Source organism: Piliocolobus tephrosceles, chromosome 1 (assembly GCF_002776525.5).
Source record: "Piliocolobus tephrosceles isolate RC106 chromosome 1, ASM277652v3, whole genome shotgun sequence".
Lineage (NCBI taxonomy): Eukaryota > Metazoa > Chordata > Mammalia > Primates > Cercopithecidae > Piliocolobus > Piliocolobus tephrosceles.
This window is the reverse complement of record NC_045434.1, coordinates 46,539,159-46,557,295: the sequence shown is the minus strand read 5'-3', so window position 1 is coordinate 46,557,295 and position 18,137 is coordinate 46,539,159.

Below are 18,137 nucleotides of genomic sequence, written 5' to 3'. Positions count from 1 at the left end.
GTCCATAGCATCTAACATCTTTTAATATACTCTGCAATCCCCTTGCTCTTTTATATTTATTTTCTTCTTTCTCCCTACTGGATTGCAAGTTCCATGTAGGCTAGTATTTTGTTTACTGATGAGTCCCACACACTTAGAAGGTTGACTGGCATAGAGTAGGTAGTAAAATAATTGTTGAACAATCAGTGGTCATATATACTGCTTTGATAGATTCAACCACAATGATAGCATTCAATTTGATATCATGAGAAGTTTATACCTCATAACTATAAATAGGTAGGAAGAAGTTCTCCTATCTTGGAGCAGATAGCGTCTTAGAATTAATATTGTTAATGTTCTAGTTTATCTCATTTGTCTGAACTGCTATCTAGAAAGCAAGAATGAACTTATTAATATTGGTTCAAAGTAGTAAAAAAAATACAGTTAGCATTGGCTCAAGATGGCTGTCTGGCTGTGGAAAGAGAAAATCCAGTAAATGAGCTGGATAGTAGAATCAACACAGCTGAAGGGCAATTTGGGCAGTTACTAGACTGAATCAATGAACTCCCTGAAAATGATCAATCTTCTAGCTTACATAGTAACCCTTCATTACTTTCTGCTGATTTAGCAGCAGGAAGATATTAAAATGGCCTGGGACAGTCTTGACATCCAATTTAATGGAAACATGACTCTGTTTCCTGGCAGAATCATTTCTCCCTTGAGAACAGAACTAACTCATTGAGCTCAATATCATGTAAATAGGGGGAAAAACACTTCAGCAGGTGTCACTTTAAAGCCAAATGAGATTTTCTCACTATAAAGTGAGACTCTTAATTAATGAACCCATGCACTGCATCTATGAGAGAAAGACCATCATATGAAGAGGACTAATGAAGGCATATATGGCACCATAAGGACAGCACCATAACACTAAAGAATTTTTATTCAAGATGGCTTCATAGTTAAGACTATATCACACCATTCCACAATTTTCTTAAACTGAATTTGGTTGATTAAGCATATGGTTGCATCAGTAAACTGTGTATGTGAGCCAATTGCTGCAATTCTGTCACCAAGAAAAGTGTCCTTAGATAGATAAGAGATGCTGCGTGAGATATTGTGGCCACAGATACAGTTTTCTTTCAGTTTACAAATTGTGATGCTGGCAGAAACACTTTTGGCAATAAGGAAATTCTGTAGCTAGAATATATGTCCATCTCTGTGAGGACAAATCATTGTCCTCTTTATTACGTAAACAATATGCTATCAGCTTGTCAGCAGATGCCTGGCTGATGCTTTTACACACACACACACACACACACACACACACACACATATGCACTACATACATATACTAGTGTATATATACATTTGTCATTCACCTTTGTCATTCACAGATTAAGCTTTCAGCAGTGACAGTAGCCATATATATACAGACATACATATATGTGCACCACATATATATATAAGTGCATATATACCCTTGTCATTGACATCTGCCGTTTACAGGTTAGGCATTCAGCAGTGACATTAGCCACATCAGTCTGGTACAAGAATATCAAACATTTAAGCCTATGCACAGCTTTCATCTCTGTCATTATGCCCATTGTGTATGTATCCAGTGAGCAAACACTGGCATGACTGCGGAAAAGAGTGAGTTGAAACAGTTTCCATCCGCTTATGGAAACCCTTACTACACATTCATACTCACTCCATCTGCCATGAGCATTATCCACTTTATAACATATGATGTTCATTTAACTAGGACACTATATCATTTTGGATCCAATTTGAATAAAATGTAAAATGCTCCCAAAGCATTGTAATGGATAAATCTCAAAAAAAAAAAAAAAAAAAAAAAAAACCCTCACAGGAAACCATCTGCATTTTTCAAGAGTCTTATGAAATATCTACCAATTCTTTTGGAATGCGACAGCAAGTGACTGCTGAAAAGAAGTCTTTGAAACTACAGTGCAGTTCAGGTTCTTGCTGTGTTAAGGACATACAGCAAAGTCAGTGAATTTCATGGTCTTAAGCCCATTGGTGCCACTAATTTCTACAAACTATGTTCATGGTCAGAATAACAGGTCCCTCTACAAGTTCAAAGATATGATTTTAGCAGGAACATTATCGGCAAAAAGGCAAACCCATGTGTAGATTAGTTATCTATATCAGAAAGGAAAAATGCACTGCCCATTTCTTAATAGAATGAATGCAGTGTAATCAATATGCCACAAAGTAGCTTGCTTTTTCCTTCAGTGAGTATTACCACATTGGGAGCTTAGGTTGGCAGGTTAGGCACTATGGTAAATTAAAATTTGAGAACTGTGATTAACTGGTGAAAAAATTAGGAGTTTTACTGAACTCTGTATGAATGTTCCTTTGAAATGTGACTTTGAATTCTACCTTTCAAGCGAAGTCTACTTTTCTTTCTCTTCACTCTGGACAGGTCTGTGATTTGCTTAGGCCAGTGGGATGTTAACAAATTCAGGATTGCTCACTTTCAACTTTTGGAACATGTCTGCCACCTGGTGAAGAAGCCCAGGATAGCCTGCAGGTGATGAGCGGCGTGTAGCCCATTTGCCCATGTTAATTCAACCAACAGCCTGGCAACTGCTAGAAATGTGAGTGAGGCCATCTTAGATCTTCTGACTCCAGTTGACCTGTCAGAGCACCAGGAGTTTATCAGAGAGACAAGCAGAACCAGCCAAATCATCTCAAATAAAAAGAAACACCATCTAACCCACAGAATCATAAGTTAAGTGAATGGTGATTGTATAAGAACCAAGTTTGGGGATGGTTACTTTGCATAGTAATGGATAACTGATAAAGGCACTCACGAGTGACTAGAGCCAGATCGGGGTTGTTGAATGGAAAACGATGCTGTTGAACCCACACGAAACTTCCATCGCTATTGCCATGGTAGCTTTCCTCATGAGGTCATTGTAAAAAGAAACTGACCAACATTCCCAGTAGAAGTAATCTAGTCCACCTGATTATTGAGAACTTTCTCTACTCTTCTATGACAAGCATTTACATGAGACATGATTATTTTCATATTTTCTGACGAATCCCAAAGTTCCATCCACATGTATCTTTTCTAGACTCTCTTGTTATCCATCTTGTAATTTGTTCCTTTCAAACCTTTGCCATCTAGCTATACCATTATTGTTCATGATAAAGCCCTCTCCATTTAGAAAAACCTATTAACTAATGAATCAGCATAGATCTATGTACATCAAGCGATCTCCTTTTCCAGGTAGAAAAGTAGAAAACCAGGTACACAGCACAAAGATATGCAAACTATGACTCCCTTTACACAGTTTTTCAGAGCCACCCTTGAATGGGTGAATGCTGTTTCTTACTATGGGCCAGTGGCCCAGTTAATTGCAGAAAACACTCTGTAGAATAGTGTGTATTAACCATGATTCATGATTCTAGCTTCTGAAAACTTGATGCTTTAATATCTGCCCTAAATGCATATGTCAGACATGTCTTAATCTGGACAACCTAGTCATATGCTTGAGTCACATTGCCTTGAACTCCTGACTCCTTGTCTCTCACTCCTCCTCAGGACCAGTCCTCCTCCTATGGGCATGCCTTTCAACCAATATAAAGTCTACAACCCCAACCACCTTACTATTTTGGCTTTCACATCCTAGGCCTTGATACATTTGTTCTAATTACCCCAAGGCCAGGTAACAGACAACTAGATACAGCCTCCATTATGCTGAAATTATTCAAACTAGTCCATCCTAAACCGGCATCCCTGCCTCACCTGTTCCTTTCTATGGAAACCACAATAACAGCTCTTGCCCACAAAATTCTCTTCTCCTGTATTACTAGAGTTATCAACATTGGTGCTTCCCTATGTGCCCCCATGGCATAGAGCCTTCCTTTCTTTAGGAGTCTGATTAAAATAAAGTATATTTCAAGGGCTCCCATTTCCTGATCTGTTGGCCTTAGTATACCCCAAATTGTCTATTAATACACAGAATTTGGGAACACAGGCCCAAATTATTTTTCTTCCTCAATTGATTAGTGATATAGATTTCCCTATATTACTATAATTTTGAGGAGAAAGAGGGAGTCATCCAGGTACGTGCCTTGGAAGTTCGAACCACTTGCTGATGGAATATTCTTGTGCCTCCACTTGCTCAAGCTTGATCTCCTATATATGACTTTCACTTGATGTATTCTTGGTGACTCAGATAACAACCAGTTAATCATGTCAGTTCAGGTCACAGTAGAGGTTAAAGGCTAAAATCAAGCAACCAATCTCAACCAGGGTCCAGCAGGATGAAAGTTGCTTGTAAAAGTAAAGATAATACTCTTCAGAAAGCAACATTCACTTTAAAATCTTGAAGTTCTAATTTGTGATTAATCTGTATGAGACTGCCAAAGGTTGCATACAGCATCTGTGTTGGTAACAGATGTGCAAGAACCTTGAATCTACTGGATACATAAGAGTAAGTGACAGAGCTACTATCATATGACCTGAATCTGCCATACAGCTTTCTCCTGTGATGTAATGTACCCTGCTTAAAAAACTGTTGGCTTCTGTATATATACACAAATACACACATCCTTCCAGTTTACACATATATATGTATGTAATGACAATTTATATAACATTTTAATATATAAAGTTTACAATTATATATAACATGGCTATAAAGTTTGTAGTTTATATAACATATCTAAATATATCTCTCTGTGTGTGTATATATATAGTGTGTGTACATGCATGTGTGTGGTTTTGTATGTGTGTGTGTGAGTTTGTGTATGCAGAACATTTTTACCCCTAAAGCCAAAAGATAACCCTGGTAAATAGTCACATATCCCTTTGAGAAAGCACAAGAAATAAGATTTATACTTTAAATTTTTGGTAGCATAGGAGAATATTACCTCAAGAAGACACAGCCTACCTTCCCTTCATTCAGGGAGTTCTTTTTCTGTGTGCCAGATCATGTGTGATAATTGTGTGAGCAGTCACAACTCTTTGGGAGCAATTAAAGCCTGGTCTGTGTTTACCATTGCAAAAGGGTTTTAATTATACAGATCAGGTGAGCCTCAAGTAGGACACCCTCCTATCGCAGTCATAGTAGCTTCCAAAGATCTATGTGGAGGAAAAGAATTCTGATTATTGCTCCAGCTCTCTTATCCTCATTAGAGTAACTAGCTTCCCTTTATAACCACAGCTAAGTGTGGCCTCCTGACCTCCACTTGTCCAGCATCCCATTATTATCATTGAATAAAAGGAGCCCATTATGATAGCACATTTGCCTACATCCTTCTTGGCCTACAGAGAACTGAACACTACCAACCAATTATTTTCATGTTTTCACCAAAATTTGGTATTAACAGTCTTCTTAATTTTATACATTTGAGTGGAATCAAAGTGGTATTTCTCTGTGGTTGAACTTTGTATCTCCCATAAAACTAATGATATTGATCACCTTTTCATGTTTGTCTTGAGCATTTGTATATTTTCTTTGGAGAGTATCTTTTCAAATCTTATGTCAATGGGGTGGTTTGCTATTATTTTGTTCACTTATAAAAATTATATATTTGGAACACTAGTAGTTTTCAGATATATGCATTAAAACTATATCCTGCGATATCTATTCATTAGAAATTTAATTTTAATCAAATTCAATTCACATTATCTTATTTTATAGTTACTGATTTATAGATATTGATAAAACTTTGTCTCTCCATAGCTGCATAGAGGCTTTAAGTTAACTATGTCTACACAGCTCTTCAGTTTAATATAAGTTAGTGCCAAGATTCATTTCTTTACATGTGTTTTATGTGTTTTTAAATTTTCTGCATTGCAATTTGATTCAAAATCATCCTCTTCTCCTTTGAATGGATTTAGTGACTTTTTCACTAAATTAATTGACTGTATAAATATAGACCTATTTCTGAATATTCTCTTGTGTTTCATTACTCTATTTTTTCAGATATTGTGTCAATACTATGTTGTCTTGATTACCGTTCATTGATAATGAATCTTGACGTTAGGTAGTGTAAGTCCTTTTCTAAAAAAACAAAATTGTTTTAGCTATTCTAGATGCTTTGTGGATCCCCTAGATCTTTCTGACTTTGCTTTTGTTTGTTGCTTTATTCTTTTCTGTTTTGCTGGAGAAGATCTAGAGTTAAGTCTAACAATAATTTGCCCCTACTGTGTCTCATTCCTTATGAAAAGTGTCTTTACTGACTGTCCTGGGTGTCCGTGAGGACTGTACAATCTGGCTGATCAGAACTAAAATATTTTCAAGCCCTGTGTAAGCTGTGGGTGTTGCTCAGCTAATAGTTTTCAGAACATCGTTCTCTGCCTTATTTTGTAGAGTTTTAACCTTTGTACAAACAGATTAGTGTATGTACAAAACTATAAGCAAATAACAACAACAACAACAAACCCTCAAAGAAACCTGTTGGGGAATTTCTCTTTAAAAAGCCTCCTTCTTGCTGGTATTTATGCCCAGCAAATTCCAGCTCTATTAGTCTCTATGAACTACAATCACTTTCTCCTCAATTCTAAAGAAAACTACCGTTGTATAATGGGATTCTGCCTACCGATACCAAAATCTGGAATGTTAATCTAGACAAAATATAAGAATTATAAATTTTACCGAATTTATCTTCCAAGCTACCTGTTCTATTTTTATTTTATTGAGAACTGTTACCATGAACATATGGTACATTTTGTCAAATGTTTAATTGGCATCTATTGAAATTATCTGAACTACTAAGGGCTGAAATTAAAGAGTTGAGCTCCTGATTAAAACCTACATGTGATTTTACAGGCTTGTGTATAGGCAATTAATTACAAAGGCATTTCCTGGTAGACCCTTCAGAGGGAAGCTGCCCTCCCACCCCAGAACTAGTGCACAACCAGTACACTTCAGTCATTGAAGGAAGTTACATTCTATGTCTCAAGCAGATCATACTCATCACATATTTGAATTCCAAGACAGGTATCCTCATTCTGAGGTCTCTATCTGAGGCCTTGAATAGAACTCTTTTTAAGAAGCCTCTCTGCTCAGGCCTTCTTTCTAGAGTAGAAGGAAAAGTCTTGGAAACACTTTTCTGTACTCTCACGTGGCCTGTTCCAAGCTCTCTGCATCCCTACTTCCCCAACCCTTCCACTCCAGAGTCCATAGAAACTTTTAAGCCCTTTGTTTGGGACTCCTTCCTCAGTTGATTCTCCTGACCCCTCTGTGCATACCATTCCTTGGGGGAAAATGGAATAGGGTAGGTTGGTGTTTCTCCTGATTTTAGACACTTGCTTACACCAATAATTGTCTAAGGGTTTAATTATTTCTTTTTGACTTGTTGCTTTAGTTGGCTACTCTAACACCTGGCAGCTCAACTCTCCTTTGACAAGCCTGACTGAGTCATTGACACTTTTTTGTGTCTCTTTCTCTCCCAATCTCTTTTGACTTGGGAAGTTGCATTTATAAATTCTATTGCATTTTTTTTTTTTTTCCTAAAGGGAAGTCTTTGTGCTTTTTTGTCATTGTTCACTTTTTAAAAAAACATATCTTTTATTAATTGTATAGTATAATAATTTTGGAAAATACAGGTCCTATATAAAAGAAATAAATATTTAAAAATTTAATCCCATCAGTACAGCCTTTCAACAAAGTCTGTACTAATTTACATTCTTATGATTTGTTATATTAGAATTCCCACTTCACTGAGCACCAAAAACTAGTGTTGTCATTTTTCTGCTCTTCACCAATTTGATGGCTTGGAAATTGAATCTTATTTATTCATATGTGTATTTTCCAGTCACACTTATTTTTATAATGTATTCTTAAAAAATGTCAAATTTCTTTAGGATGTTAGTGTTTTGCTATTAGTTTTTAAAAGCTATTCTTTGTGAAATATATTAACTTATTTTTCTACTTTTTTGCAAATACTTATTCCAAGGTCATCATGTATTATTTAATTTTTTGATTATTAAGGCTAATAAGTATTGTTTTAACTGGTAATTTTGCTTATTACATTGAATATTATTCATATTACATTGAATATAATACATTCATATTACATTGAGTATGTAAGTTTTTAAAAGTCTTGTCTATCTTGAGCTAAGTTAAATAGCATTTATATGTACAACTGGAAAATGTGTACATTTAATATCTTTAAGTTTTGTTTTATTCTTTTAAATCAATTATTATATTATACATTAAGTTATTGAATGTGTAGAATACATTGCATTTCCTTAATTTATAAAAATCAATCCACTGATTTCATATGTATATACATAAACACACACAAATATATTAATAATGTACTTTTTCATTGCAAAATTTAAATTAATAAGGATAATTATAAGAATATACTGAGAACTTACTTGTAGTAACACAGTAAAGTAACACAGGAAAGCACTTACATATACTTTCTGATGTTTTAATCAAAGCACTTTAAAATGCTAAAAAAATGAACAAACAAAAAACCTTATGCCAAAAATATTCCCCAAAGATATTTGTAGGCATCTACCAGCGCTTTGAGAGATTACTGAACACCGGCTGTGATCTGATGCTAACATTAGGGGGATCCATGATTAATTTTTTAGAGTATTGTATAATTCCTTACTAAATAAATTTATCTGTTTAAAGTGTCATAATCTGTTGTTGGTTCGAGTCTGTCTCAAAGTGGGCCCACTAAGTCTATCAATCTGACCTGTGTTTTTTTCCCCCTAGTTTTGAAGATGTAGTTGGAACAAGGATTGGCAGAACACTTATGTTGGTCCCCTGACGTATGCAGTGAGGATTGTTATGGTACAAAGGGCCAAGTGAAACCTCTAGACTTGCTTCTTTCTTCAGAATATTAAACCAAAAGCAACACAATATATTTCGAGTCTTATCATGTCTCTGTTGAACCTAGCCTGTTTGGACAGTAAAGAAGTGGAGAGATTTGAGAGATCTTGGAGGATATTAGTGAGTTGTCATGAACTATTCCACGTTGTTTCAAACTAAAGTCACTGTTACAAATCTGGCGTCTTTACTAGCATAAGTTTGGATAGCCCCTTACATCTGGTGGGTAGCTATGGACATTCTTGTTTACAGTTGCTGATTGACTTGTAAGCATAAAGTTTTAAAGACCCCAGATGCTTTGATAGCACATGTATGCCAGGCGTTGGCAAATCAACCTCACTCCTGTTACTAAAACTACAGTCAATCTAAGATCCAACAGTAAACAAAAGCCACTTTAAGTTTTCCAGGCTTGGAAGTTAATATTGGAATTAAAAGCTTATAGAAATATTAGAGAACTATGAAAGGATAGGTCAGGAAAGCTAACTCTGAACAGTAAGTAATTGAGCAAAAATTTCAGGAAAGCAACCAGAGATCTCAGCCAGAAGCTCCCAAAAACTGTCTTGGAAACTGCTGCAGTGCTAAAGGTTCTATGTGAAACTCTCACTAATTGTCTGTGTGTGCAACAGCCAAGCAGGTAGTTCCCCTGTGCTCTTTGAAACAGTCCAGTGAAACCTCTCATCTCTTCATTTATCTGGCTGGGATTACCGTCAGAGAATAACGGCTTCTCCAGATTTTCTGTCTCCCAAAGCTTACACTAGTGTTTTTTGTTGGCAAAGCCTAACATAGAAACATACTGAGAAAAGGTTTGGGGAAGTGCAGAGGAGACCTTGGAAAGCTGCAGTAATGATGTCAAGTTGACAATAGCAAAACATCACAAGAAGAAATCAAATTTTGTGAATGAAGCAATAACATGGTGAAGTCGTTCAACATTTCACAGCTGTTAAACAGCACAGTAATTTTTTCGCGGTTGTAAGTTCCTTACTCCACAACCCAAAGCAAAGGACGTGTCTTGTTTACTTCTATGATCTAAGAGACCAAAACATTATCAGTTGTTTGTAAGCATTAAATAAATAGTTGTTAAAAATTAGTGATAACATAATATTTTATTTAAAAAGACAATGTTTTGTTTGCTCGGAAAATTTGCCTAGACATTTTAAAGACCAGTTTTTTTCTTGTTTTCTCTCTATCTGTTCTCCCTACCTAAGCCTGAAGCTATTCCTAGCATACATTAAAACTTCCAGATCTATCCTCTGAGCATTTTGAAATTTTATGTCCTTGTGATAATTATTTTCCTTTGTCCTTTCATCACTTTCAGCACACTTTACTCTAAAGCAGCAGTGCTCGTAAAGTTTTATTCTGGCCATCTTTTACACATTTTACTCTTGTGAACTTTTTCTCTTGTGAACCTTTTTACTCTTGTGAAATTGACGGATGGATGGTTCTTCCTTCACTGTTATTTCTTACCTTTTCTTATATAACATTTTATATAGAGCTCTTCAAACATCTTGTTACAATGTCTGATTTTTTTTTCATATATTATTCAGTTTTCCACTTAAGGTCTCTTACACATTTAACATTTGAAAATTAGGAGTTTAATTTCAATCTAACTTACTGATCTCAGCTTAGTAGATGTAATGTTCTTTCTCAGCTTAATAGAAAAAGGAATTCTAGATATCAACTTTTCTTTTTCAGTAACTGTTTAACTGGAGGACCTTGGTTTGATTTTTAAATTGGTGGCTCTCTTTTAAACGACTTAATGACTTTACATTTCTGAGAATTTTGGGAAGAGCATGTTGGAAGGAGTTGAGAATCTGTTTTTGTCCAATATTGACTCCACAGGCTATGCCAGCAATTTTTTGAATTCTTGTTTAAAATATTTTAGGGCAGATAAAGAAAGTAAATAAAGTTATTGCAGTTTAATAATTTAAGATTAAAGACTCAATGCTGGGGTAAAGGAAGAATGAAGAAAGAGTAGCAACATACTTGCCCCTCTGTCAACATTTAATTTCTGTATTTTTTGTGAAGACCCAGTAATCTTGGTGATATGCTATTCTTCACACATGTAATTACCTTCTTATTAGTCAGCCACAGCAAGTAATATTTGCCAATCACATGACATGTAAGGAGGGCTTAAAAACATGTACCTCAAGGGATAACAGCTGTGTTGACAATAGCACAAGGCTCTCTTTATAAAACTGTCCATGGAATAAATGTTGCCTTCCCACCAACAGGTGCCTTAGGAATTTAAAACATTTTAATAACTTCATGTTAACAAGGGCTAACTATTTTTTCTGGGTTTACTTTCAATTTGTTAATCAATTTTTGAATTGTACTAGCCATTCTCAAAGTTGTCAGATCACTGAAATAAAAAGTGCAAAAATACAAAAATGAATAAAATAATATACTCCCAAATTCTAATGTATTTTTATGAAACTCCCCTGAAAACTCTGCTTATCATTTTAATTTAGACCCACTGTTCTTTCTGTTTTTGATGCTGTTATTGAAATCACATCTTTTCTTCATGTATTTGCAGTCCTCCTTTTTAATGCGGGTGCAGGTTCACTCTTACTTTTGTGTGTCTTTGGCTAATTCAGTAACAATTGAAAGACAGCAAGTAATTCCTTGAACTTAGATTGCAAATATCGAAAGAGAAACTCCCACTTTTAGTAGTTTATCAGTTGCTTTTCTTCTTAATGAACGTAAACAATCTAGCTCTGTTCTTTACAGAGTTATGCTAATCTTCAGTTTTATTTACTATTTTATCAACAAACCCATATCTTATACTATACCATTAAATAATAAAGAGATAATTTAGAATGTTAATTTTAACAATAAGTTGTTCTAAATATATTTTATTGTGACAGATAATTTTTGTCAGTATTGATAACATCTGTATGTTTAATAGAAAATCCATTAAAAATTATCTCCTGATAGACACGTACTCTACTAAAAGATACCTTCAGAACCTATAATCAGTCTTGACATTTTCTTCTGAAATACTATAATTTAATACATCATAAGTTGTAACTCAGTAATACGGAGTTGGTTAAATTGAAATTCCTTCTGTGTTCTCTAAGTTATAATGATTATATTTCTGTCAATCAGACCAAGGATCCAAGTGGTCTTGTAGAAATAAAATCATAGGAACTTTCTTATTAGCATGGGGAAATGAGATAGGCCATTTTGTCATTCTAATCTTTCTTCATTCAAAAATTCTTCTTGATACATCTTTTGAAATATATACCAATGTTTTACTCTGTTGGGATCTTTAGAGGTCAGTGAGAGCAAAAGAAAATCATTCATCTAAAGTCCACAAATGTAGTATGTGTCAGTTGGCAACTGGCAGTGGAAACAGTTCACTTTCATATATGGTAAAGCTACAGATGAAGTCTGATTCCCTTCAGAGAATAAACTGAGTCTTGGCTGTAATGATTCCTTGTCTTCCCAAACTATAAAAACAGGAGGGGAAAGTGATTTGAACAAACTGTCTCTGTTTTCCTCTCAGGAAATATGGAATAAAACAGCTCTTTATAATACATCTGGTTTGAAGGAATGATTTCCTTACTTTTAAACTATAAAAATGTATACAAATAATTAAATGAAATATTAACTTTTAATAACAGAGAAATAGAAGAGAATATGATACTTTGGGTTCTACCTATATTCCTAAATACTGTAATAAATACTATTCAGAATTTATCTTAAATAACCTTTACCATAACTCCTGGAATAGGAATTATAACCTTTAATTTACAAACATTGATGCTTGAAACGTAACTATTTTCCCCAAATTTTCAGAGTTCCTCTGAAGTTTTTCTAGGATAGAGAGTATATTTCAATAAACAAATCAGAGCCAAGATTTAGTTTGCCTATGTGACCCTTTCCAAGACTGAGGAAGGGGAAAGAAATAGAAAATCATCCTTACTGTTGTATGTGGGATCAGTTTAATATGGAATAATAGTACCTAGAACATAGTGGCATAAACCATAAAAGGATATTAAAGAGTAAGAAATTTAAAACTGTTTGTACTAACTAAAGTGAAATATGATGAGGTATTTATCCAAGCTAACTTCCTATCTTTTCCACATAATATGTACTTTATAGGTGGCTTTGTGTTATGATCTCAAATAAAATTTCTAATCATTAAAAGAAAGATAAGAAGTTTTTAGCACTCAACAGACAGCAAGCATATAAGAAAGACAAGGTTTCAAGATGGTTCACAGCGTGTGTTTTTAAGCCAGGAATGAACAGTGGGAAAAAAACCCATGTTTGTCTTACTTTTTTAAGGATAGTGGATTTATTTTGTGAGAAGAGCAATGCACTTATGAGTCAAACAGTGTATTTTTCATTCTGGTATACCACAGATACTTTCAAGCAGGAACATTTTTATTCTGTTTTTAGAAGATGGTTATAATCAGAACTGAGAGCAAAATTGTTTATTATAACTTCCAAATTTCTTTCTTTCTTTTTTTTTTTTTTTTTTAAATGGATTCTCACTCAGTTGCCCAGGCTGGAGTGCAGTGGCCTGATCTCGGCTCACTGCAACCTCTGCCTCCTGAGGTCAAGTGATTTTCTTGCCTCAGCCTCCCAAATAGCTGAGATCACAGGCACCGGCCATCACGCCTGACTATTTTCATTACTATTTTTGTACTTTTAGTAGACCTGGGATTTTACCATATTGGCCAGGCTGGTCTTGAACTCCTGACCTCAGGTGATCTGCCTATCTTGGCCTCCCAAAGTGATGGGATTATAGGCGTGAGCCACTGGGCCCACCCAGTAACTTCTAAATTTTCATGTGACTTTTCTTACAGATTTGATGTGAGATTAATTGATTTTTATCATGAAACTTTTTTTATCATGAAATAAATATTAGTTGGAAAGACTGAATATATTAAATATGTGTTTTTGCAACTTTTATAATTTTATCTAGTTATATTGTCTTAAGAACAAAGAATGACCTGAATCAGTTCTGTATTTAAAGTTAATTAATAAATTTGATTCAATAGTTGATAAAATTTAATATAATTTTATAGATGCTTCTGAGATGTAGTCTCTGTGTAGTTTTAAAAAGTGTGTACACTCTCTTTGTATTTCTACATCTTTTTAAAATTAGACCTCATTTAAAAGTATCCTTTAGGCCGGGCGCAGTGGCTCAAGCCTGTAATCCCAGCACTTTGGGAGGCCGAGACCGGCAGATCACGAGGTCAGGAGATCGAGACCATCCTGGCTAACACGGTGAAACCCTGTCTCTACTAAAAACTACAAAAAACTAGCCGGGCGACTTGGCGGCACCTGTAGTCCCAGCTACCCGGGAGGCTGAGGCAGGAGAATGGCGTGAACCCGGGAGGCGGAGCTTGCAGTGAGCTGAGATCCGGCCACAGCACTCCAGCCTGGGTGACAGACCGAGACTCCGTCTCAAAAAAAAAAAAGTATCCTTTTCATTTATATTTTATCTTTGAAAGACGAGAAGTAGTAGGAACATGTAAAAATCTACTATATCAATTTCATTTACTATTTTTTAAAAATTGTTTAAATTTTACATATGTTTTGAAGTTATTTGAATATGCTATTTTTAGAATGTTTATTTTTTTCTGGGTTGTAATTTTACTAATACGAAATTTATGGCTTTAACTTCTATTATATTTTCAAAATAAACTTCTTACATGATTTTTCGTTGTTAAGCTATTAATAAATAGTTATTGAATAAATATTAATTTAACAGTTCTATATTCCAGGTACACGTATACATATGATGGAAGTATGAGAGAAGAACAGTCTAGGCAGATAAAATAGCTTGCAATAAGGGCTTGATATGTTCGTGATCTAGCATAACTGGATCCTAATAAGTTAGAGAGAGGGAGAGTACAAGATATGCAATTAGCTAGTAGGCAGAAGCCCAACCTGAAAAGGGCTTGAAGACTTAATGATGTTTGGGTTTTATCTTACTCATATGTTTAAAAGTTTACTCTAATTGTTTAATAATTATTGGATAATTATAAGGCATTGAGAAATAAAAAGCCAGGAGAATAATAATCACCTAAATATAGTAGTCTAGATGAGAACTAAGGGTGGCTTTTACAGGGAGGTAACAATACAGATTATGGAGATAAATAAATGAATATGAGATATATTTTGATTAAGTTTATTAATGAATTGGATATATCAGATGAGGATATGACAAAGCTGAGTATTTATTTGAACTTATATGTAGATGGTTGAAGTATTTCAGGTTGACGAAAGTAAGATTAGAAATGGGTTCATTTTGGAGAGCAGAGAGAAATAATCAAGAAGCCTGAATAATTTCTATTAAATGAAAATGTCAAATGGGCATTTGGACATGTGATGTAGAGACAAAGACCTTAATTTGTGAGTCATTGACATATAAACAATGAGTGAAATTGTGAACTTCCACAGGCATAAGACTAGAAAGTTTAGAACAAAGACAAGGGTCATAAATAATATTGATATGAATAACAGAATGTAGAAATGTTTACTAATTACTTATTATGTGTCAGGTAATACAAATATTTACATATTTACTATTGGAATTAATATTTGCAAAAACAATATGAGGCCAGTTATATCATTATGCATAACTTACAAATGAAAAAATTCAGGCAGAAAGAAGCTCAGAAACTTGACAAGAATCAACTGAACAATTGTAGTGTAGCCCGCATTTGAAAACTGCAAGTACGTATCTTGGGTCTACAAGTATGTATCCTTTCTACGGCAGTAAGCCATGTTCATACATATTCACATATATACTACTCTGAGACAGAGAAAGAGAGAGAGAGAGAGAATGAAAGTAAAGCAGTAAAAACTCAATAGAGGGCTTTTTGGGAGAGACAGTGAATCAAAATGTTAATGATGATCAGATACTGTAGCCATTTATTTAGCATCTGAAAACTGAGATTTGACAAAAAAGGCAAATAAATGTATACACAATAAAGTATAAGTACTGTGAGAGAGAGCTATGATGAGTACTATATTAATTTACGAGAAGAACTTCTCAGTCCTATGGGAGGGTTGCTAGAGAACTTGATATTTGAACTAAATATTGCTGGATGGGGTGAGTAATAAATTATCACATAAAAAGTAGCAGATGGTATCACTATTCTATGTCAATGATGATTTTTCTGGTATCAATGATATTTGCAACATACTCTATTCATTACTTCACATATATTCACCTCCCCAAAAAGTATCTAGTAAGTACTTAATAACAACATTCTGTAAAACTACAATAAATTGGGGGAAGATTCCTTTTAAGATGTAAAAAGTCATACTCATAATGGATTGTTAACATTAGATTTAATATATGTAAACACAGTCATAATATTGTAGTGTTATGTTATATACTATGTTATTAATATATAAAACAAAGTATCATATTATGGCTATTTTTATTTTATCATGTTATTAGAAATTCTACATTATTATATACACTCAGTTTTTAGTTAAATCAAAGTATTTAAATGTTTATCATTTTAAAATTATATATAACAACATATTGACAATGAATAATTCTTTGCTTTCCATTATTTATAATTGGATAACATTTAGTGAATATGGATGCAAGGATGGTTCAACATGCACAAGTCAATAAATATAACTCACCACATAAACACAATTAAAAACAAAAACCATATGAGCATTTCAATAGATGCATTAAAAGCATTTGATAAGATCCAACGTATCTTTATGATAAAGCTCCCTACGATTTAGGAATAAATGAACTATACCTCACAATAATAAAAGCTATGCATGATAAACCCACAGTCAACATCATATTGAATGAGCAAAAGTTGAAAGCCATCTCCCTAAGAACTAGAACAAGACAAGGATACCCACTCTTACCACTTGTATTCAACTTAGTACTGAAAGTCCTAGCTAGAGCAATCAGTCAAGAGAAAGAAATTAAAGTTATTAAAGAAATTAAACTATGAAAGACTAAGGCAAATTATCTCGATTGACTGATGACATAATCTTATACATAGAAATCCCTAAAGACTTCTCTTAAAGACTCCAAGACATGATAAATTATTCAGTAAAGTGTCAGAATAAAAACTCAGCATATGAAATCAGTATTATTTCTGTAAACCAATAACATTAAAACTTAGAATCAAATCAATAACTCAATCTTATTTGCAGTACAAAAAATAACATGCCTAGGAGGTTAAAGAAGTATACAAAGAGATCTGAAAATACTGATGAAAGAAGTAGATGACACAAACAAATAGAAAAGTATCCCATCCTCATGGATTGGAAGACTCAATATTGTTAAAATGATTATACTGCCCAAAGCAATCTACAGAGTCAAAGTAATTCCAATCAAATTACCAGTGTCATTTTTTACAGAGTTAGAAGAAAATCTTAAAATTCATATACAACTACAAAGAGCCCAAGTAGTCAAAGCAATCATAACAAAAGAAATAAAGCGGAAGGCATCATGTTATCTAACTTCAAACTATACTATAAGGCTATAGTAACGAACATAAGAAGCTTCTAGTGCAAAAATAGAAAACAAGACATTGGAACAGAGTAGAGATCTCAGAAATAAAACCACATATATACAACAAATTTTTTTGACAAAGTTGACAAAAATAAACATTGGTAAAAGGGCACCCTATTTAATAAATGGTGACAGAACAATTATACAGTCATATGCAGAAGAATGAAACTGGACCCCTGTCTCTCAGCATATACAAAAATTAACTTAAGGTAAATTAAAAATTTAAATGTATCCAGTCTATCATTGATGGACATTTGGGTTGATTACATCATGGAATACTATGCAGCCATAAAAAAGAATGAGGTCACATCTTTTGCAGGGATATGGATGGAGCTGGAAGCCATTATCCTCAGCAAACTAACGCAGGAACAGAAAACCAAACACCACATGTTCTTACTTATAAGTGGGAACTGATCAATAAGAACACATGGCTACAGGGAGAACAACACACATTGGAGCTTGTTGGGCAGGTGAGGGGGGAGGGAAAATATCAAGAAAAATAGCTAATGCATGCTGGACTTAATACTTAGGTGATGGGCTGATAGGTGCAGCAAACCACCATGGCACACGTTTTCCAATGAAACAAATGTGCACATCCTGTACATGTACCCTGGAATAAAAAGAGAGAAAGAAGAGAGGAAGGAAGGAAGGAAGGAAGGAAGGAAGGAAGGAAGGAAGGAAGGAAGGAAGGAAGGAAGGAAGGAAGGAGAGAGAGAGAAAGAGAAAGAGAGAATGAGAGAGAGAAGAAAGGAAGGAAGGAACAAAGGCAGGAAGGAAGGAAGGAAGGAAGGAAGGAAGGAAGGAAGGAAGGAAGG